At 39.9% G+C, this 22789-nt stretch overlaps 1 non-coding gene and 1 pseudogene across 1 annotated transcript; one reads left to right on the plus strand and one right to left on the minus strand.

Annotated features, from left to right (window-relative positions):
- Positions 1 to 22789, plus strand: part of LOC138105240 (chloride channel protein B-like) — a 76173-nt pseudogene that overhangs the window by 12348 nt on the left and 41036 nt on the right.
- TRNAA-AGC (transfer RNA alanine (anticodon AGC)) lies at positions 14252 to 14324 on the minus strand. The gene has a single exon. It is a non-coding gene; the product is annotated as a tRNA-Ala (tRNA).

The following is a 22789-nucleotide window of genomic DNA, read 5'->3' on the forward strand; positions in this document are numbered from 1 at the left end:
TAATTTTCTGTGTTGGTGCTGGATAGAAGAAGATACTTTGAAGTAAAGGAAAAAGCAGAGAAGCTCTTAAATAGGCTGTCCTCTCCCTCTGTAGCTGGCTCGAGCTCTCTGTTGTTGCTGCCAGCCTTGCTGTACTGTGCCCCTGTTCCTTGGTGCTTACAGATTAAACATTTGAAAAGATGCAATCACTGTTTGTTCCTAGTTGCAAAATGGAGGTGACCTTCAGCCTCAGCTGCCTTTGCTTTAATCTTTCTGGCATGACACAATTTTTTACCTTATGTCCACCTAAAAGTAGTTGCTTTTATTTTCATGTCTTTCATTCATTTTGATTGCTCATGATGATGATTGAATAATATTATGTGTACAATAACGATGTGCAAGTATCAGGATCTTCACTTCTTCTGGCCTGAATACCCTTCTTTGTATTGACTTGGAGATCAGGTAGAGAGCTAGAAATAAACTCCTGGCATTCTGAATCCCAATCCACTTTTTGCTGCTTTTTACTACAAGTAAAGTAGTTGCCTGATCACTTTCATTTATCTCTGAATTTATTCTAGCTTGTATCACTCTAGCAATGCAGAAACAGAAGATTGTGGCATTTTCCACATGTAGCTGTACCTTGGCTGGGAAAATGGGCAAAGTTTATTGTGTGCATGCTCCCTGACATATTTGCTTTACCACAAGTTTAGCTGGGGAAAGCAGAGAAGGCATTGGGTTTCCACCCAAATCCTTTTTGTGGACTAACTCATAGTACAGGTCCCCAAACAGCTGCAGTTACACACCAAGAAGATAAAAGTTTGTGGCAGAAAGGTGAGACTCCATGGGCAGGGAAGAGGTCAAGCCTTCTGAAGCCAGATTCATTGCTGAAACCAAAGCATTGTGTAATGAACAGCTGCATGCACAGGGGAAAGTGGATTCACTTCAGTTGTTATTTTACAATAAAGTTTGCTCTTTTAGCACTCAGTTGAGGATGTTTTCTAAAAAGAGCAGTGGATTCTGTCTCCTATCTTCTCTTAGTGTTACTAGAGGGAAAAGTTAGTTAAAATTATTAACAACATAACTTCAGGCATGGTTCAATAAGTTTTTGGCTCTCAATGTGGTACAGATAAGCAGAAACATTTTCATTTCACTGAACATGAAGCCCAGGGGAAATTTTGTTCCTCGTATATTTTGTGGCATTAACAAAACACAGTTTACGGTGGATAAACTGAGTTGAAAGCTTGTGGGTTATGTTTCTCAAGAAATGATTTGGGTTTTTTTATTTTCATCCTACCTAGCATAATGTAACTAGGGGAATTTATTGTACTCCGGAGCATGAGATTTTCAGGAAACTTCACTTTATTTTTACATAGACCATAGGATTAATTCTAAAGGTGAAACTTGCTCTGTAGGTACCATTTTTTTTCTTGATGACTGGCCAAAGCTTGTGGTTTATATTACAACAAAAACAAAAAGTATACTATGCTACCTTTCATTTCCAGCCTCTCTTGACTTTACCTTCACTGCCACACACATACAGTGTAATGTGCATATTTTACTTGAAAGCAAATATCTCAGTATATCTTTTCCTTAGCAAAAATGGAGGTAGGGAGAAAAAAACAATAAAATCGCATATGTCTATTTTTAGTTTTAGTGCAGGATTGGAATTAAGTAGAATATAATGCAAGATATTTGGATCCTGAAGTAAATAAACAAGATTTTTTTTTCTACTTCAAATTAAGCTCATTCCCTCTGAATTCCAACACCTCAAATATTAGATCTCTTAAAATCCTTTGGAAAAAGATGGATATTGTTACAGCTATTGGTAAAAACAGCATTATTAAAATTTTGTTTAGTACACAGAGTACCTACCTAGGTGATTGTTGTAATCCTGGTTCTAAGGCATGATATACCTTGAGTCTGTCCCTACTCCCTGTGAGTGTACATGCAGGTGTTGAGCTTCTGGTGCCTAGGAATGGCTGCTGGGATTCTCCCTCTTCCAGACCCACTTTCTCTGTCTGCAGCACCCTGTGGACCAGCTCTTTAAGCCTGGATGTATTTTGACCCTGGCATTTCTCTTCCCAGGAAATACCACCCATGTTTAGTACAGCCACCTGATGAATTTGTTAAACTCTAGGCTATTTATAGCAAGAACAAGAATAAGATTAAGGGTCAAGAAGAAGAGAAGAAAGGAGAAAAAAGAATCTGAACAATAGGAGGACCTCAAGCTCCAGCAATTTAAGGCAGGCTGACAGATGACCATTTGTCCAGTCCACTAACCCCAAGATTATACCAGTTTAGGGTTTTTTAAAGGCAACTCTTGGCATGAGACCTTCCTGCATCTTGGCAGGTAGCTTTTTATGCGTTTTGTGATCTCTTACTTTGTTCAGATCCTAATCATGACAAAACTCTAAACCTGGGCTAGGGAAATAATATCCTCACATCTTTTAACAGATTATCACTGACCTGTTGACCCCGTTTTGTTGCCTGGAAGATAAAATTAAAATGTGATATTGCTTTCATCCTTGCTGCTTGCTGAGGAGTCAAGCAGAAAATTCAATTACTATTACAGCTGCCAGATTATGTTCTGTGATTCATTGTTCTGTGAGTTGTTCTAGCTCAGCCTGAATTTCCACAGTTTTACTTAAATAAATTTACTTATAAATTATCTCAATGCACATGGATGCAGATTGACACTTAAGAAATGAACATTCAGCAAAGCTCTGATTCAGCAAAGTCTTTTGAAGTGCTCATTAAAGCCATTATATTGTGTTATTTAGATGTAACCCGAAGTGCTGAGTGCCAGTGGTAAGTGCAGTACATCATAGTTTTCTGCTATGTGTGCTGACACCAGTGTCAATCTGCTTGGTTCCACTCCTGTGAGGAGTGCAAGAAGAGATCAGCTTTAAATGAATTAGCTGAGTTCTTTAAATCAAAAGGAAAGATTTATTTCCTCTATGGAAATTATTTTGAGGTATCAGGTTTTGTGAGAAAGGATGCAATAATTCATGTCACTGGCAGGATGCTCAGAACTCTGACTCAGATTAAGAACTTGCTGGACATGAACATCTTGGCCTTAATTCCAACCATCCTCCTTGGAGTATTTAGAGGTCTTCTAGGAGGTTTCTTTTTTCCCCTAAAGATTAATCAATTATGTATGCAGCTCTTTAATTCAATTCCAAAATCATCCCTTAGAAAAACAAGCAACCTGTTGGAGACTGTGCTTATCTTTGTAAGTAAATAATATGGTTCTCTTAATTATCTAACATCTACAGTGACTAATGAGGGCAGGTCACAAATTGCTGGATGGAAAAGTGAATATGACCTGCTGGTACTTAATAACGTGCAACAGAGTAAAACAAACACGTGGATTCCCAAAACGCAGATATGTATTTAATGTTGGTAGGTATGTAAGAATAGAGAAGATGTTTTTTTATTTGTTTGGTTTGGTTTTTATGCTTGAAGTATTTTACCTGTAGAGTTGCTCTCCCACTGCTCTTCTACTCTGATCACATTTATCAGCTTAGTGACATGTAGCAGTTGTGCTGGTGTGCTTTCGCATTTATTTGCAATCTATGGAGAGCTCAAATGTCCTTATAAGACATGATGGCATGATGGATTTACATCTAGGCTTTGGAGCTTCCATTTGATATCATATGTTTTTGGGGAGAGTCATGCTGTTGGAAAAGAAGGGGTATAGGCAAAGTGTTCCTGTATTTTGAACATTTTAATGCTTTTCAGTTTTATGCTTTGGTTGTTATGAAGAATATTATTACCTTAATAATCCTGTAAAGACAGGCTGAGAGAGTTGGGGTTGTTCAGCCTGGAGCAGAGCAGGCTCTGGTGAGATCTTAGGGTGGCTTTCAGTACCTAAAGGAGGGCGCAGAAAGGCTGGAGAGGGACTTTTTACAAGAGCATGTAGTGACAGGACGGGGGGAATGGCTTCAAACTGAAAGAGGGCAGGTTTAGATTAGATATTAGAAAGAAATTCTTGACTGTGAAGGTGGTGAGACACTGGACAAGGTTGCCCAAGGGAGTTGTGTACTCCACATCCCTGGAAGTGTTCAAGGCCAGGTTGGATGGGGCTTTGAGCAACCTGGTCTAGTGGAAGGTGCCCCTGCTCATGGCAGGGCTATTGGAACTAGATGATCTCTCAGGTCCCTTTCAATACAAACCATTCTATGATTAAATGGGAAGAAAGAAAATCTTCAGAACTTTTCTACTGGGCTTTCAGGAAATTGTGCAAATTTGACATTCTCTGCAAGTTTCTTCAGTGAAGACCTACTTGTTGTAATTTTTCTTTATTTCCATTATTTTTGAGAAATTGTTTCTGAGGAGTTTTCCGGTCTTTTAAAGTGTTGAGATCTTTAGGGAAATTGGTGCACATTGAAACCCCTTTCTTCTGCCCTCTTATAGGCAGACTTGCCAGTATGCTTTATGTATGCCATATCTGTTTTTAAAATATCCTGCTTTCTCTTCTCTCCCTCTTGGAGTGAGGGTTGCTCAACTGTAGACCAAGGAGTTGGCCATCTCCTCCCATCAGCCCAGACATCCCTTCAGCAGCTTCCACTCAGAGCCAGAAAAAAATACCTAAATTTCAGGGAAAGACGATCACCTTGACTGCATCAACAGCCTGCATGATACTGGGAGGAAAACAATTAATATTTTAAATATGAAGAGGAAACTTTTGGAGCTACAAGTGTAAATAACTACAGGTTGAGGCACGTGGCCAAGTCTCTGCAAGCTCTCCACAGACTGGTACAGATCCACATTTCCCATTGGTTAACCTCTCCGTAGGGTCAGAAGGAGCACATTTCATTTAGCCATTGGAGGTTCTGTGTGTGCTCTGGCAGTCCACCACCTCCTCTGCCTAGTCCTGCTCTTGGTCAGAGCAGCAGTCTGCTTTTTGGGTTCTCTGTTGGCACATCAGAGGTGAAATCTGACCTGGGTAGGAGGAAGAGGAGGAGGAGGGATCCCGGTGAAAGGACTGTGCGGCAGCATGCCCGTGCTGTTGATTACAGCTGAATTTCAGCTCCTCTTAGTGGCAGGATGCTGGCATTTCTGTTGGCAGCTGTGTTTGCTCACCATCTGCTGAGGGAACACACCCCGATGAAGCTCCCTTCAAGCTTTTTGCTTCCAGGTTTGAAGGAGTGAGTAAGGTCTGTAGGGAAAACAGGATTTCTCAGCTTTAGGGAGAGCCTTTCCCCTGCGCAGCCTTCTCACATTTTGCTACAGCTTCGCTCCCCCATCTCGCTGCAGGTTTGTGCCTTTGTGCTGTTGAGAATGGCAATGAGATATCTTAACTAAAATCCAGTTTTCAATCCAGCAGGATGAGGAGCGGGGTCCTGTGTGTGACTCCCATTACTCTTGTGGAAATGCCATGGCTTCCAAAGGACCTCTCTTTGCAAGAGGTTGGGTTTGTAACAATTGTTGTTTTAAGAATTTGGAGCTGGAGTGCTATGTTTGACAGCCATTTCCCCTACCACTGGGAAACCTTTGGCTTTCTTCATGGTGCATTACAGAAACCTTGCACAAACTGCTTAAACACATAAAAAACACTGCTTATTACTCTCTGGAATAAAAACCAAAACATGCTTCAACATAAGCCAGTAAGAGCCAGTATGTTAGAAGACACTGCAGAATTAAATGTAAGATCATCTAGCAAAGATTTAGTGCCAGACATAAAGAAAACACTAAGAAAACTCCTAAGGGTTATTTTATGTTGTTTAAGAGTGGTGCCTTGCTGACTCCAAAAGTTCATGGAGTGGTTAGCACCTTGCCAGCTCACACCTGAAGATGGGAGAACAGCATGTGTTTTGTAGGGCTGTGGTGCTTAAAGAGCTTTTCTGTATATACATTTTTGCCTTAATCCCATATTTTTTTTAATTCTGCTTTTTTTTTTTTTTTTTTTACCTTAACTTTGTAGCATGAACTCTTATTCAGACTTTTTTCCTTTTCTGTTAGCTCTAGAAGATCCTGCTCAGGTCACAGTCCTTATTTTATTATAACTTGGCAGAAAAAGGCAGGAAAGAAACTGTTTGATCTGAGAGAGAACCATACCTTTTCTTTTTTTAATAAGCTCACATAATGAGGCAGCTGAAAGAAACTATGTCACAGTGACTTTAACCAAAAATAATCTTGTATAAACCAGTTTGCATTTAAACTTGGAAAGAACCCATCACAGTATCTTCCACACCCACAACATAACCCAGAGTACCATTCCTTTGACTGGAATTGAATATCTAATCTTCAGCCCATAGATTAGACGAAGCTGTCTTCTAAGTGCCCTTCTGCCCTTTGGCCTGCATTTGCTTCTCCTCAATTCATCACCTTTCCCTCTGTGAGGAAATCACAGTGTAGATAATGTTTTTCCAAGAATCTGGCAGAGCTATCTTTCTTTTTCTATTTTTTTAAAAAATCACGTTGACTAATGCTTCTCTTCCAAAAGCTCAGTGTTTCCGTGGGCAGGGTGGACAATTTAAGTATTTATATGCACATATACTTAATATATAAGCTGTCAAAACTTTAAGAGGATACTTGAGAGGATTATTTCCCTTTCTACCTAGCTGTGAAGATAGGCTACTGCTTTAAATGTGTAGCCACTGGCTCCAGGCTAGCCGTGGACTTTAGAGTTTTGGCAAAAAGTTGACCTGGGTTTGAACTGTCCCAGAGTCAGGTTCTCAAAACCAAAACCTGACCTAAGCTTTGTGAGGACTGAACTCCTCCCAGTTTCATCTGTGTGTTGTAGATGTGTTCTGCCCATAAGCTTATAAATTTTGAGATACAGGGAAACAAAGGCTTGAGATACAATAATCTGACAACTCATCACAACTGCACACAGCTGAATCTTGGCTTAAAGGTTTCCATAAATGTACTATCTGAGCTGCTTAATAGCTGTCCACAGAGGGGATGAAACCTTGTGCTTGGAAATATATTATTACTCTGGTTGTGTGTTCCTGTAATTTTTCTCCAGACATCTACTGAAATATTTTCTAAATATTTTTTATTTTGGGCATATCTTCATTTGTATAGAAATGTAAATTAATCTCAATTAAGATAAAAACCTGAATATTAGATTTGAATGAAATATAACTTATACTGAACATATATTATGATGAAAAACATGCATCACTGAATTGCAGCACAGTCATCTCATGTAACAACTCCCTTTTGGGGAATGCAAAGCAGCGGGTGAAAACACCTTCTGCTGTGTTCTATTCCAAATGTTTTTGGTTTCGTTCATGTTTACTTCAAAATGGACATATGGAAAACTAGAAGGACCTGATAAAGTGTCTTCAGCTATTTGGATTGCAATGTCTGTGACTCCACCATGTAGCATCCAATTAGCTTTAGGCTTTTTAGCCTAGTATTGCTAGGAAGTCTAGGAACTTCTTTCTGTTGATTAACTGAGTATTAATCCTTCCATAACACCCTCATGAGAGAAGGGAAGCAATAAGTTTGCAAGTTAGAAACAAGTCACTGTTTCTAACTGTTCATACTGACCAGGGACTTCAAATTTGCATAAATGGGGAGAAATTCAAATTGAAACAGTGGACCCTTTCTGACACACAGCGTAATTTCAAGTTCCAATGGAAAAAACCTTAATGAAAGATGCACAGATCCCAAGTCCCCGCTGTGCACAAGTGGCAGCCTGCAAAGAACTCTGCATATGGCTGCATCTCCACCACCTGCCACAGTGCAGGGTGGGCAAGCGGCTGTGTGTAGAGCATTCCATGTGCTCCAAATCTTCCTGGAGGTACCTGTGCTCTCTGGTGGCCACAGAGTCAGAGGCAATTAGCTGGTTGGAACAGTTGGGTCCCTAAAGTTAGATTGGGCAAATCTAGGCCTTACTCATTGCATATGAGCAAATTTGGGATACGTGGGCAGCACAAAAGGGCAATTTTCTTGTGGTAAGTGATGGCATTAGTGGGGTTTAGACACTTTTCTTTCTTTCTTTACATCTCACAGTGGACTGTTTACTTAATGCCTGCAGGTATGTATGACAACTATTAGAGTATATTTTCTGTATTTCTTTCCTTGCACTCTTGTCCTAAGTGGGAGAAACTGCCAGATGAGAAACAACTCAGAAACTTAAGTGGGGAAGATCACCATGAGCATATCTATGTGAATACAATTCTTAACCATTTCTTCCAGTTAGATGTTAAAAGGATTTCAGATGGAAAAAATTCAAAGGTGTGTCATACCTGAGTACTTGAAATGAATTCATGTAGAGGCAAAAGTCACACTTAATCTTTTAATCACATTTAAACTTTTCCAGTGAGAGGCATTTGCTGACATGTCACAATAAGGGGAAAAAAAGGAGAATGAAAGAAATGAAAGGGAACTAAACATCTAAACCAGCATGAAACGTGGCTGTATGTATTATACAAGCTCTTCTTCAATTTGGAATCCTAATTCTGATTTATACAATGTATAGGCCTTGTAGGTAGGTATATAAGTCTATAGGAGACCGGCCGTGCTTGAACTGGAAATCTGGAATGGAAACTGATGAAAAATCTTTGTTATTCTCTGCTCCAGTTGGCTGAGGGACATGATTTGATCAATCCTCTCTATGGGAACACAAATAGGTAAACGCAGCACAAACTGTCATCTGGGAACTTAAAATGGCAAGTATTGTGTTAATAAACAGGCAGGGAATATGTGGCTGAATGGCTAGAGATTTTGTGGTTAAACAGCTGAAGAGATCCTTGAATCTGATACAGGCTTTGCAGTTCAAGTGTCCTTCTTGAGAAATACATATGAGGAATCCAGAGGAACTAGAGAAAGAATTGCTCAAACTGAGGTTAAATGACAGCTTGACTTCACAGCCATTGCAAATGGCCACTGCCAGCTGCTAGTTTTACAAATTCCTAAGTTGGTAAAATGTATTAATTTGTCCTTCCATGTGGGCAGCATGTTATACACATTGCATAAAATGAACTGTAAATACTGACTAGCTTGCCATTAGTGACTGGATTCATGTCATGGTTTAGGAATGGTATTCCCCAATTTAGTATTCCCATTAAAAACCAGAAGCCAGTCTCCTCCCCTCTCTGGTGGGAGAAAAAATGCAGAAATCACAGATTGAGATAAGAACAATTTACTGGAAATAGCACTGAGATAAGGAAACAAACAGTAACAGCAACAACAGTAATAACAAAAATATACAAAGAGAGGGTGATTTACATACCAAATGCTCAGGAAGCCCAAGACAATGTAAAACAATGGTGGACAGACCCTCTGCCTTCCATGCTTGGAAGAAAAAGAGACCCTCACCCCTGTCCCTGGCCATGATATAAAATGGTATTGAATTCCACAAGGTCTTGGCCACACCCCCTCCCACTGATCTGGGCCGGAACCAGGACGATTCTGAACAGCTTATTTAAGTATAGAGAAAGCAGACATACTTTCCTGTGCTTGCCACAGATTCTAGTCTGTTATTTGACTAGCAATGCTTGATTCAGTATTGTCTGCTGTAACATGTATTTACATTCTCTTTATAAAAGCAGCCTTTGTCACTTAGTACCTGGACTTGGTACCTATGGCTATTTGGGTTGCTACAGGAAAAGCCTTTTCCCTCACCCTGACATCTTTTTTGTTGTTGTTGGTTTTTTTTGTTTGGTTTTTTTTGTTTTTTTTTTTTTTGTTTTAAAGACTAAATGCTTGCAAAATGTTATTTTTCAAAACAAAACAATTTTTTGCTGTTAAGGAAAAACATCTGAAACCACGATAATTTAATGGCTTTTTTTTGTCTGTCTGTTTCTGAGTCAAAAATAGTCAGGCTGATCCAACCTAGAGGCTGGATGGTCTTAGTGCCAATTTTTCATTTGGTGTGGCTACAAGTTATAAAGAGTACATCATGTTGAAACTGGATAGATCTGAAAGGAATTAAGCATTAAATTGTTCTGGACTTTGTAAGGTCATGCACCTGTGGAAGGTAGCGATGATGTCTCTAATAAGCTTGTAATAAGACTAAATGTGGAAAAGAAGCTTGTTCACTGTTCTCTTGTTCTTAGGAATTGAAAAAGGGAATTATGACTGCAGATGTAAGACTTTAGTTAGGATCATTTAGGTTTGGTTCATCTCAGCTTAATGTGAGATTATCAGTCAGTGCTCCAGAAGCCGATAAATATCATTACGCTTTTGAGATCCAGCAGATTAGTAATAAGCACCCTTGCCACTTTAAGGGATGGAATAAGAAGCAAATTAAAAAATTGTAAGATGCTGAATTTTGTCATGTGTACTGATCCAACTCAGTCAAGTGTATGGTTTTTCTTTTAAACTGTGATAGTGAAAGACTGCAGCTCCAGATGGGGCTGCATGTGGCTTTGCCAGTATGACAGCACTTCCTTCTATCATAGCTTATCCTCACACATTTACACTGAACAGTGCTTTCAGTAGTGTTTTGTAGCTCTTCCAGCAGGCATTGATATTCCTTGGAGAAGGAGGAGTAGGAGGTCACGGGAAGGCAAGAGAAGGAGGTAAAGAAGCAATGGGCTTCTTCCATCAGCAAGTCTCAATACTGCACATGTATTGCTGCAGTGTGGCAGTGCAGTCCTCCTGCTGCCACCAGGGAGAAATCTGTCTCCACCAAAGGCACTGATTTCGAACAGGAGGAGTTAGTGCTACAAAACCCTGTGTGTAAACAAGTTCTACACCTCCATTTTCTGTGCTTTGCTCTTCTTGCTCAACCATTTGTACTTTAATTGTAAAAACCCACTTTCTTCTGTTGTTTCTCTCTCAGTTATTTTGGCATTGCTGTAAGCTTCAAATTGATTCTCAGATGTGTTGTTTTTTTGTGTGCATTCCTTTACTGGTAGCAAAGACATATGTATAGAACCTGAGGCTTTGATATAAGTGAGTTACACGATCATGTGGCTTCTAAAGCAGGGCAGAGTAAGCAGGTTTTTATTCTTTTCTTGACCATTATGAATTTGGAATATATTCTTGTTTGAGAGGTAGGAATAATGTAAAAAGCAAATACAAGATTGGGAAGTATCTTGTGTCCCTTTGGTTGCCAACCTGGAGTCTGGAAGAAATTTTCTTGCACTAGATGTTGGCTGCATTTTAATTTTTCCTTGTAGTTCTGAGCGGGGATCAGGTGGGTCAAATACCACAGATCTGCTGCTCTTTGTTCCAGGAACAGAGTTCATATTGTTACTGTTTAGGTTGTGGTGATGTCTAAAACATGCCGGCTGCTTTCCAGACTGGAAGAAGGAAGTTGTACCTGCTTGGAGAGTTCAACCGTTCCAGATGACAGAGATTGAGAAAGAGTCCAGGAACAGTAGAGCTGTACAGGAAGGCTGGTTGTGGTCAGCATGATAACTGGCAGTCTAAGCTGCAAAATGTTGAAATAACTGGTGTCAGCATTTACCAAAGGAGATCTTAAAGAGCTTGCGGGACAAACGTCTTTTAGGTGTGGTTTGAGTATAGCCTGTGCTGCTGTGAAGGGGAAAACCTCTAAGTCCTTCCAGCTCTCCATGGTGCTCTTCAGTGAAAAGCTGTATAATTGCAAAGCTGTATAATTGCATATGAATCCGTCAACTCCAAGTGCTGTGCTTATCCACTGAAGTGCTCCTCAGAAATGATACATTCTTGGTCAGCTAATCCCATTTTGTAGAGTTACAATGTTCTGTGGGCAAAGTGGTCAAGGCCAGGCTATGCATTTTAATTTTTTTTTTCTTGTTTTCTGGGTTTAGACAGCATAAAATAATTCCTGGGTTGTGGAATTTTAGGTTTCAGCAGCCAGATGTTTATGTAGGGGAATATAAACATTAGTAAACCAGATAGATTAGTAGAATAAATAACAAACTGATCTAGTAAACTAGATTTATTAGTTAACAAAACAACTTAATAAGGGAAAGTTGGCTTTTTGTGTAAATTGACACATTCTGAACAGGCAGCAAGGCAAGTTATATTCATCCTTTTAATAAATTTTTTTTGGTTTTGTTTTTAATATTCAAGCATAAATCAGATCAAGAGGGAAATTTCAGAAACAAGCTATTAATGAAGTGCATGGATTGGTCCAGATGGAGTCAGATATTCTAATCAGGCCTTCAGTCAAGATAAGGGGAGTTATGTGATTGATACTTGAGAAGAAACTGAAATAACTGGAGGGTGTATTGAAGCATATTTGCTCATAAGGTAGGGTTTTTTTTAAAGGAATGTAATGCTCCTGTCTGATATATCAGAACTAATTGAGACAAATATGCTGGGAACATCCTGAGCTGCTACCTCTGAAAGGAAAGGGGGAAGGAGTCCTGCTGAAGTAGTCCAGTTGCCTTTCTTTGGCTTAAATCGCTGCAGTTTCTCCTCATTTAGATCAGGATTAACATCACACAGACCTGGCTGGAGAGAACATATATTCCTTGTTTTCCTGGGAGTGCCCCAGATGCTGAAGCTGTAATATAAACTCATTGCATTCTTTTTAATAAGGTTTAGGCAAGTGGGAACTACTACAAACTGCTTGTAAAGGGACCTTTTAATGATTTGTATCTTTGCATGTCTCTTCCTCTGTGTTGCAGATGCTGTGCTTCCAGTTGAAGATGGGAAGCAAAGGATCACATATACTTTTAAACGTGGGACTCATGAAGAACCTGGATACACATCCCTCTGCATTGCTTTGGTGTTTTATTTCAGCCTTAGCTGTTGAACAGCAGGTTCTGGGGTTGCCAGTGGCCTGGTTATTCCTATGCTTCCCTTCAGTCCTGGTTTGTGCTTCCTGTACGAAAGGCCTGTGTCAAGTAGCAACAATCTGCATTGTAGGTTGAAACTTGGCAACAGCAAAGCACCAAGTGCTTGGAGGAGGATGTATAGGTAGAACAGGATGGTTTGCTTGGAAAGAGATGCTAAAATTGGGGAAAAGAATGAAGAAATATCATCTGAGAATAGCTGTGGAAGGACCATAGCCAAAACTGTGGACTTTCCAAGTGTAGATCTTTTGAATCCTTTGGGGATCCAGAAAGAGTCTCGGCTTCTGGCTCCGTCTCTGTAACTGTAGGAATACAGGTTCAGATCCAGACTTTTCATCTGTTTCTTATGTATGTAACAGCCTCAACCTGAATCTTGGACATAACACCCTGAACTTTGGAAAAAACTGCAGCTAGGTCTTTAGCTGTAGTTTTTAGAAAGTTGTTGTAGACTAGAGCAAGGTTCTTGCAGTAATGCTGAGAGGCTTAATGTTCAGCAAGCAAGGAGACGTGGCTGGAGAGTGCATAATGCCATTCAAAAATATTGAAGAAATATAAAAAGAATTAGTTGTGTGCACAGCCTTCTGCCTTTGCCCTACCCCTGTGTATGCACCTCCTGCCCTCCCCAAAATATTGTCTAAATCAATTGTAATATGCAATGTTTGTTGAAACGTGGTGTACTTGGCTGAATAGATATAGATAGTTAAGTCTATCAGTCAGCACTCATGTTTTTGACCTGATAACCTGACTTTTATAACCATTCCAGAACTACATATAGTTTTAAAAACCATTCCAGAACTGTATTCATCAATCAAATAGATCAGTTGTATGAATAAATGGGAAAAAGTTGCATAATGGTGCAAGATGATGCTCCTCAAATCATAGAATCATAGAATATCCCTGGCTAGAAGGGACCCACTAAGATGATCTAAGTCCACCTCCTGGCCCTGGACAGGAGAGCCCAAGAATCACACCATGTGCCTGAGAGCGTTTTCCAAATTCATCATGGACTCTGTCAGGTTTGGTGCTGTAACCACTTCCCTGGGGAGCCTGTTCCAGTGCCCGACCCCACCCTGTGTGAAAAACCTTTTCCTAATATCCAACCTAAACCTCCCCTAACACAACTTCAGGCCATTCCCTCAAGTTCTGTCACTGATCACCACAGAGAAGATCAGCGCCTGCCCCTCCTCTTCCCCTCATGAGGAAGTTGTAACTGCAATGAGATCTCCCCTCAGTCTCCTCAAGGCTGAGCAGACCAAGTGCCCTCAGCCTCATATGGCTTCTCTTCAGACCCTTCACCATCCTCACAGCCCTCCTTTGGATGCTCTAAGAGCTTCATGTCTTTTTTATACTGTGGCACCCAAAGCTGCCCCCAGCACTCGAGGTGAGGCCGCCCCAGTGCAGAGCAGAGCAGGACAATCCCCTCCCTTACCCAGCTGGTGATTCTGTGCCTGATGCACCCAGGACAGGGCTGGCCCTCCTGGCTGCCAGGGCACGGCTGACTCATGTCCAACTTGCCAGTGACCCCTGGGGCCCTTTCTGCAGCTCTGCTCTCCAGCCTCTTGTTCAGCAAAATACAACACTGGAGAATGCGGGCATCGATCCCGCTACCTCTCGCATGCTAAGCGAGCGCTCTACCATTTGAGCTAATTCCCCCATGCACAGTCACAACAGAAATAACCATATAACATATATCATAAAAATGGCTGTATTATTATTATTATTATTATTATTATTATTATTATTATTATTATTATAATAATATATATAATATATATAATATAATATAATATTATATATATAATATAATATATATAATATATATATAATATAATATATATACTATATATATAATATATATTTTATATATATATATAATATAATATAATATAATAATAATAATAATAATAATTCACCATCTCTGGAAAGTGAAGGTACAAATCCAGTTCCTTGTCTGACACTTGAGTCTGTATATCTAACTCCTTGCATGTGGGACGGAATGTTGTGTATCGCATCAGCAATCACCTGCACAACTGTGCTACATTTTGGTTTAGCTCTTCAGTGTAGGTTAGTTGGAAGACTCCTAGGTTCTCTTCACAACTTCATTCCTGGTTAGTTTTGGGCAGGTCATTAATACCTATTGGGCCTTTTTGCCCATTTGTTATTACTTGCCAGGTTTATGGGGCGAATGCAGACTTAATTTTGAGAAATTATATAAGGCTGGAGTTCTAGAAGTGAGGCCTTTTAATCCGAAATACCCAGTGTGTATTTCTGTGACCTCTACTTTTGACTTTAGCTATAAGGTTAATTCTCATTTTGCTTTGAAGGACATGAAGACAGACATGCTGTTAGTCCTTTTTCTTCAAAGTATGGTAAATCCATCAGCTTCGTGCTTGTGATTGGCATTAAGCAAGTGTTCATACTAAGGAAGGTTGCTAGAGCTTTTTGTGGGAAAGGGCTCTCTACAGAAGCTTACAAAATTAATCTGGGATGAACAGAATATTAAAGGATTTCCGGAAAATACCATCACTGGAAAAAGGTTTGCTCTTTTTCTTCTTGTATACAGGTACACAGGAGCTTTGAATGGCAGAATAATAGGATTGATCCTTGTTTTCTTTTTTGGTATTCAAACTAATGAATATGGAGTATGGATTGATACAGGTCTTTGCTGCCATTGCAGTTTCCTCATTTTTCGGTGGTGTTTTAAGACTAACCACCCCCCTCATTGTGATGATGGTGAGTACGTTGAGTTTTCAAGTATTTTTCTAACCAAGGTTGAATTGAGCTTTTGCTGCTGCAGCTAAATAAAGCACTGGTGTCCCATGCACATTGAACCAGAGAGAGAGAAAATAATTATTGGCCTGGCTATTTATAGTTTGCCTGAAGAGGGTTTTTTGTTTTGTTTCCTTTATCTAGGAACTTTTACCTGTGGAGTGTAAGTTTGGAAATAACACTTTGACTAAGAAATCTGACCGTCTCTTTTCCTATTTTTAAATTTTTTGAGGTTGCAGAAAAGACAATGCCTTCAGTGGTTTACCAACAAGAAAAGGGATGTTTCTGCTGGGTGACAAAAGAGTAGTAGGTCACACTGCTTGCCTTGTGAATTCACTTCTGTGGGGGATGAGGGCTTTCTACAATTCACCTTTTAATGCTGGGTTTGAGTATGGCTGCCTAGATGGAGTAAGCGAAGGATTTACAGTACAGGCAAGTGATCTAATGGGAAACCTCACAGGTCTCTCTGGTCAAGTTATGCCTCATAGATTTCAAAATTTTGGGATTCATTAGGAACACATTTCGTACTTCTGTTTCCCCCTCCTTTCGTAACAGAACATCTTGAGTCTGCACTACAATGCTTTCCAGTCAAACTTCCGAAAGCTAAAGTATTTGCAAATAATAGAGAGGGTGTTTTTTGCTCTCCCTGATTGCAACACCTGGGGACAGTGAGCTGTAAGGCGCAGCTGAAATTCAGCTTAATCAACAGACAAGTGAAGTCGAGATCACAAGGGGGAGGTTTTCACCCTTCCATGGCAGGACATTCAAGGCCTGTGAGTATTAGCGTGTGTGGAAATTTCACCCATGACTAAACCCAGACTTGGCTGCCCAACGGGTTTTGCCCAAAAGTATCTCATTAAAATCTTTGCAGATGTCAGAATTCACATGGAGTGACTAAGCCTGGATTTTCCCTCCTAGTACTCTGTTGCACAGTGTTTGATAAAGTAGCTGTTTATTGGCACTCACACCAGATTGGATCCATGCTAGTGATAGGTTGTGTAAATTGTGTAGGAAGCTATTTTTTTTATGTTCTAGCTTGAAAGGTGGTGTGTGACCAAAAAAACTTCTATTGTGAAATAATAATTAGATTGATTATGGAAAAATGGACACTCCTTCAGTGTCCTTTTGATGCTTTAGCACTTACTTATCCATTAGTAAGTAAAAATGGACTCTGGTATTTCTGCTTCTGTAATTGCTGTTATGCATATTTTGGATGTTACTGTGTGAATTGTAGGCCAACTACTAAGTCTGTAAGACTTGAAGGGGGAAAAGTTGATGCCTGAACACTAGATGTAAGTTTTCTGAGAACTCCAATTACAATTAAATGCAATGTCCTTTCCCAAGTAGGCCTGGATTTTCCTGTAATGGCTCAATATATTTTAATTTAAGTATCATTTGTAAACTATTACTTTACAGTCTTTCTGCAGATATAAGTCTTTAACGGAAAAAGCAGTTGATTGACATTTTCCTCAGCTCATGAGGCTGTGCTTTATCACAGAGAAGCAAGAGGTGATTATATGCCAGAATATTTGCTGGTCTTGGACGCCAGAACTGCTTTTCATTCAGCTCCAGTATAGAGGAAATTTCTACATTTTATTTTCTTCAGTTTCTCTCTACCTTCCCCACTACCTGTACTTGTTCTCTGTTTAGTAAGTGCCGCTGCACATACAGCATATGCAAAACAATATCTGGAAACTCTCAAAGAACTGTAGGAAACCGAGTTGAAAAGGCCCTAGAAAAATGATGAGGATTGCATTGCAGTGTGTTCTGAATTCCCCTAGGTGTCATGTTCTAGCCCTTCTGTGCTTCTCTCTGCACAGGCGGATTCTGTTTCAATTTATGTTCATCCAAGATAAATAGCTGCATTGCTTGAGGAAATATTAATTTTTGAGGAGAAAAAAGGTCTTGGACATGACAATGCAAACACATAATTAAAAGGTTGTGCCCTCAAACCATAAAACGCACATATTTTTCCTATATTGTCTGATGGGTTCAAAAAGAATTGGGAATGTTTGTTTTGGCTTTTCACAGCCTTCCATTTGGAAACAGTTATGAATGTGGGACTTGTAGTGAACAGGTTTGTAAGATGCCTTTTTTTTTCCCTTCATGGCAGACCCTACAGTCATCTGCCCACCTCTTCTTTCTTGGCTGCCTGTTTCTACCCCCCATGCTGACACTTGACCCTCATCCTCAGCTTTTTGTGGCAAAGGGTAGATGTGGTGACATTTTTTTTGGCATGTACAAGGAAAAGCCTTATGACTTGCCTTCCCACAGCCTTCTGTTTCCCATGTCTTTTTAAGTGTCATGTGTCCTGAGCTCGCAGGCCTCAGGGTGCTCTAGATGTGGCAGGGGAGTAGCATCTTTCTACAGTGTGCTTGCTCTCTGGCTAATTCTGTATTTTTAACATTCCTTTTACTTTTACTTCTCAATAAAAATGTCTCACGAGTGTTAAAGAGGAAAGGTGGCTCTAGGCTAGCCTAGTATTTGTGTCTGTGTCCAGTACTGTTGATGTGCTTATGTGCAAGCTGAGAGAAGTTTCATCTGCACCAATTTGGATCCTTTGTCCCATGAGTTGTCTTTCTCTCTATTACACATGATAGAAAAAGCCTGACTCTCACACCTTTCTTGCCTATTCTCGTCAAACAGAATTAAAGCAGCATATCAGTTTATTGGCCAAATTTCTTTCTCCAAGAAATCTCATCTGATGGATATGGGAAATGCAATTAATTCTGAAAATGTTAAGACGCTTAAACCCTTCTCTGAGTGTGAAACACTGGAATATCAGGCTTTTGACAGACGTAAACTAAAGGAGAAAATAGGTTATTCCTTAGGATTTGGAAGTGGAAATGCAATGTCATTTTATAAACCAAAGGGAAATATCCTCAGGGATTAAATCTCCCAAGGTCTGTCCTAGAGTCTCTTGTGAATGGTGGGTGTGACTGCTGTGAATGAATGGGTCGTGCCAATGGGCACGATGTTGGGTACTGCAATATGACCATCTGATGGGGCTTCAGAGCTGCTTGTTAACATCTGCCTGGGTCTGCAATATGGCAGAAACAAAAAACTGTGCCTAGAATCACCTGGTTCTTAAGACAGTAATAAAGGCTCAGAAATGAGGTTTGTTTGTGCTTTCTGTTGTTTGATGCCTACATTAAAACAGACCCACTGGCAGAGCACTGTACGTAATAAACTACACTGCTGTAAGTGACCACTGTCCTACAGGTAGGAAATTTGGTATATACTTTTTATACACATTCCATTATTCCAAATTAACTTTCTTTTTTTGTAATTTGAATACCTCACTTGTAACATATAGTTCTGACATGTTTCACAGTATTGTTACAGGTCACCTGGAATAAGTGTGATGAAATAGCTCTAACAGCACATAGTAACAACTAAATCCTTACCTCCCCCCTCTCTGTGTATTCCTTCAGTACTTCTAATTTAGGCAAAACATACTTACCTGAAATTATAGGCAGGATGCATTGTTGCAAATTCTGGGGTTACCCTTCTCAGTTCCCCTGAGAGAGACTCTCAACAAACTTAAGTCCTTTCATGAGAAATTTAAGTAGAGCATTGTTTTACAGATGTGATGTGAGGATACAGCATGACCACCCAATCCAGGCAACTAGAGGGAAGTTATAACAAAATCAAAGCGATGATATAAGATGTTAGAAAAATGAGCACAAGACTTCTAAAATGCATGTCAAATCTCCCTGGTACCAGTGCAGGTTTTTCACCAGAGAGCTGCGTTGCCCAGTGATTGTAGGATGCAAGATGCTGAATCTGAAACCCTCTTCAGTAATGGTGATGCAAGCAGAAGGGATGTTTTTGAAAATGCTAACACAAATGTAAATTCTGAGTCTTTCCTTCTTGAGTAGAGTCAGGTAATAGTACATAGCTGGTGTTTGAAGACCAAACACTGAAAACAATCTCTGGCCCCTAAAGTCACCATCAGGGACCAAGAATCCTCATTGACTTAAATGAAATTTCTCTTGAGGGAGTCCAGATCTAATGGGTGAGAGCTCTATTCTACAGGTGAAGATGGATAAATTAACTGGGCAACAAAATGTGATATGTATCAGGCTTGGATTAAATGTGAATATTAATTGGGTGTAAATTCTCAGGTTTCTTCTTGACTAATTAGATGCTAAAAAAAGTCTGTGTAGCTGTGCCTTTTAACACCCTTGAGCAGCCCCTACCTCCCTTTGGGTGGGGGCTGTTTCTGCCACCTTTACCTCCTGTTTTTCCCTCTTCCCTTCTGCTCCTTGAGCTGGAAAGGATGAAAGCAGCTCACAGTATGAAATGGTTTGTCCCTCCCTGGTTTACAAGTGCCTGCTGGTACTTGCTATGTTGTATAGACAACGAGGAGAGCCTGCAACGAGGAGCTGGTGTTACTCCAGGAGGTGCTCTGGCAGAACTGGCTGGACTTAGAGGTACAAAAGGTTTTCAGTGCAAACTATGTCTTATGTGAGACTTGTTCATGCACTTGCTGCCTTGGAACTTGCTATGGTAAGAGAAAGACCAAGGTCAGGTTGGATGGGGCTTTGAGCAGCCTGCTCAAACTGCTTGAACTGGATATCTTTAAGATGCCTTCCAATCCAAACCATTCTATGATTCCATGAAGGAAACAATAAAAATACTCTCAAAACAGCTGACTTTAGAGTCAACTAGCTTGCAGATGCCTTTCTGTAATGTACAGTTTCCACCTAGTTTTTCTTAAGTTTGTTTTTTTGGTTTTTTTTTGTAAATTATTAAATGGTCAAAGTGAGTGCTGGCACAAAGCTGGGCTTCTGTACCAGTGCCCTTATATTCTTGCAAACGGAGTAGCAGCTGACCCTGAAGTGATGGGGCTCAAGAGCTGTGGAACAGCCATGCTGTGAGACTCAGGAAATGGAGACTATTGGATCTTGGTCCATCACAGGTTTCCAGGGCAGGTCTTACGGCATGAGTAATTACAGGAAGCAGGATCTTTTGCAAGATGTCAAGTTAAATGATTTAATTGGTCCTTTTGGTCTTAAAAGAAACCAGTCTTGTTTTCAGCATATAAAACTTGGTGTTACATTTGGCCAGTTGAAGAGAAGGGACTTCCCATCCAAACTTGTAGTGCCATCCAAAGTGCGATCCTTTCATTGATAAGGATTATAGTTTGCTGAGGTGTGAGAAGAAAAATTCTCTGAGAGCTGAATATGCTTTTGGCATACCAGGAAGCAGGAGAACAGGCTGATTTAGAATACATGAATTTCTTGTTCATCTGAAAGATCTTATGGTCAAGTAAGATTAATATGATCTTATGGTCAAATGTAGTAAAATAATGCTGGTTGGAGTGATGGTAAACATTGAAGTCTGCAAGAGCTTGTTTATCTACCATCACCCTGTTTAGAATGATTTAAAAAATTTGCTTCTCCTTTATTTTTGACCGAAAATGAGGACTTCAGATTTTTTTTACAAAAACCTTAGGCATTTCATCAGAAAGCTGAACATCTGAAAAACACAAAAAAACCCCCCAAACTTGTCTTGCTACAAACTTTGTTGTTCCATGTTAACATTTTTCTTTAGGGAATGAAATATTTGCCATGAAACACCAAAGAAACTTTCTTGGTATGTTCAAGGAGGCCCAATACATGGTGCATCGTGGGAGACGTAGTTTAATCTGAGGGGCCAAGCCAAATCAAATTTTAAAATTCTCAAGGGATGACAATATAGCATTCCAGATGAAAGCTTCTTGGGTTCTAACCTAAAAAATACTGCTCTATAGGGATGATAAACAATTTATCAGGTCACTGGAACATTCAGTAAAAGACGAGTGCTTGTAGGGAAAATGAAATATACCTCCTTTTTCTTTCTGGATGGCAGCCTTGTGAACCCAGACCAAGAAAGTCAGAACAAGTCCCCTCTGATTACTTCATTCATCATTTGTAAAGAAGAACTGAAACTATGGGACAGTTGGTTAGCCTGCAGGTAATTCCCAAACTAGAAGAGAATCCAGCTCTGTCTCTGATATAGCTGTGTCAGCTTTGGTACCAGGTTTTATCAGTAAAATAAACAGACACGACTGAATTGTACATGGATTCAATTGGCACTGAACTCTTAGAAAGTTCAGTTGTGCATCTGAAGTATTGGAATTGAGATTGCATCTCTCTTCTAAATACACACATTGGAAATGAAGTTGTAATTTGAGAAGATAACATTTTTATATAGTCACTTTTCTGGCTCTAGCTGTCGGTAGCTTTAAAAGTATTTTATAAATAAAGGGATGTAGTGTATTACAACATACAATGGTACATTTGGGACATGTAACACAAGCCTTAATGAAAGTTCATGAGAATTTAACATGCAGAGTTATTTTTAATTCACAGTATCTTATCTGTTTTTAGGCTTTTTGAATTACAAAATGCAATTGGGATGTCTTATGTACTAATTCTTTGCCAAATTTAATTTGTTTCCATATTAAAGGCATTTTCTAGTTACATTGACATGAAAAGCATCTGAAACCATTAAATTTTGTTATATTTTTAACTTTAAAACCTTCATAATGCTGCCAATAATGTTTTTTTCCAAATTTTGAGAAAATTATTTATCTCTGGGACCAAAGCTACCACAATAAACTTATCTTTTTTTTTTTTTTTGTCCTGGCCTGAGGGGTTGATAATAATTTTGAATTAAACTCCCCATGTAACTGGGTGCTCTAATGAATGGGGGCTTAGGGCCAGAGATCCCCATTTGATTATTTGACCCTGCTGAAACAGGAGCAAGTGGTTGCACAACGCAGCAGCTGCTGGGCTGGACATGGTCTGTTGGTGGGATGGAGGGTCCTTCTGTAGGTCCTGAGAGAGCTAAATCCCTAAGGAAGGACCATGGTCTCCCCTTGGGCAGAGCAACATGTTTTGTTGCTACGTGTCATCTGGGTTTTGGAAGAGGAATAAGACTGGGTCCAGGACACACATGGTGATGGCAGTGAAGGTGGGTGAAAGGTGTGCTGCTGTCATGAACAAGACTGAATGGAGATGGGCATCAAGGGGAAGCTGTGAAAGCACATGGAAAAGTAGAAGCGTTGAGGGAAAGAGGAGCATAAATGGTATCCAGTGGGACCCGTTCCTATAGTGGCTCTTCTTTCAACATGCAGTATGAAAGAGTGGTGATGGAAAAACTCTTGAGTGCCTGACAGATGTCTCAGGCAAGCTTGCAGAGCCAGACCTGACCTATTTTCTTGTATCTCTAAAATAAAACCCCACTACGACCCCAGCCTGCCAGTGGCCAACCAGGTTGTTATCCACTGGTGAGTTGTGCAGCAGCAGGTGATTTCTGAAGTTGCTGGTGCAACATATAAAAGAGCAGTGCCTGACTTT

This window comes from Aphelocoma coerulescens, chromosome 2 (assembly GCF_041296385.1).
Source record: "Aphelocoma coerulescens isolate FSJ_1873_10779 chromosome 2, UR_Acoe_1.0, whole genome shotgun sequence".
Classification (NCBI taxonomy): domain Eukaryota; kingdom Metazoa; phylum Chordata; class Aves; order Passeriformes; family Corvidae; genus Aphelocoma; species Aphelocoma coerulescens.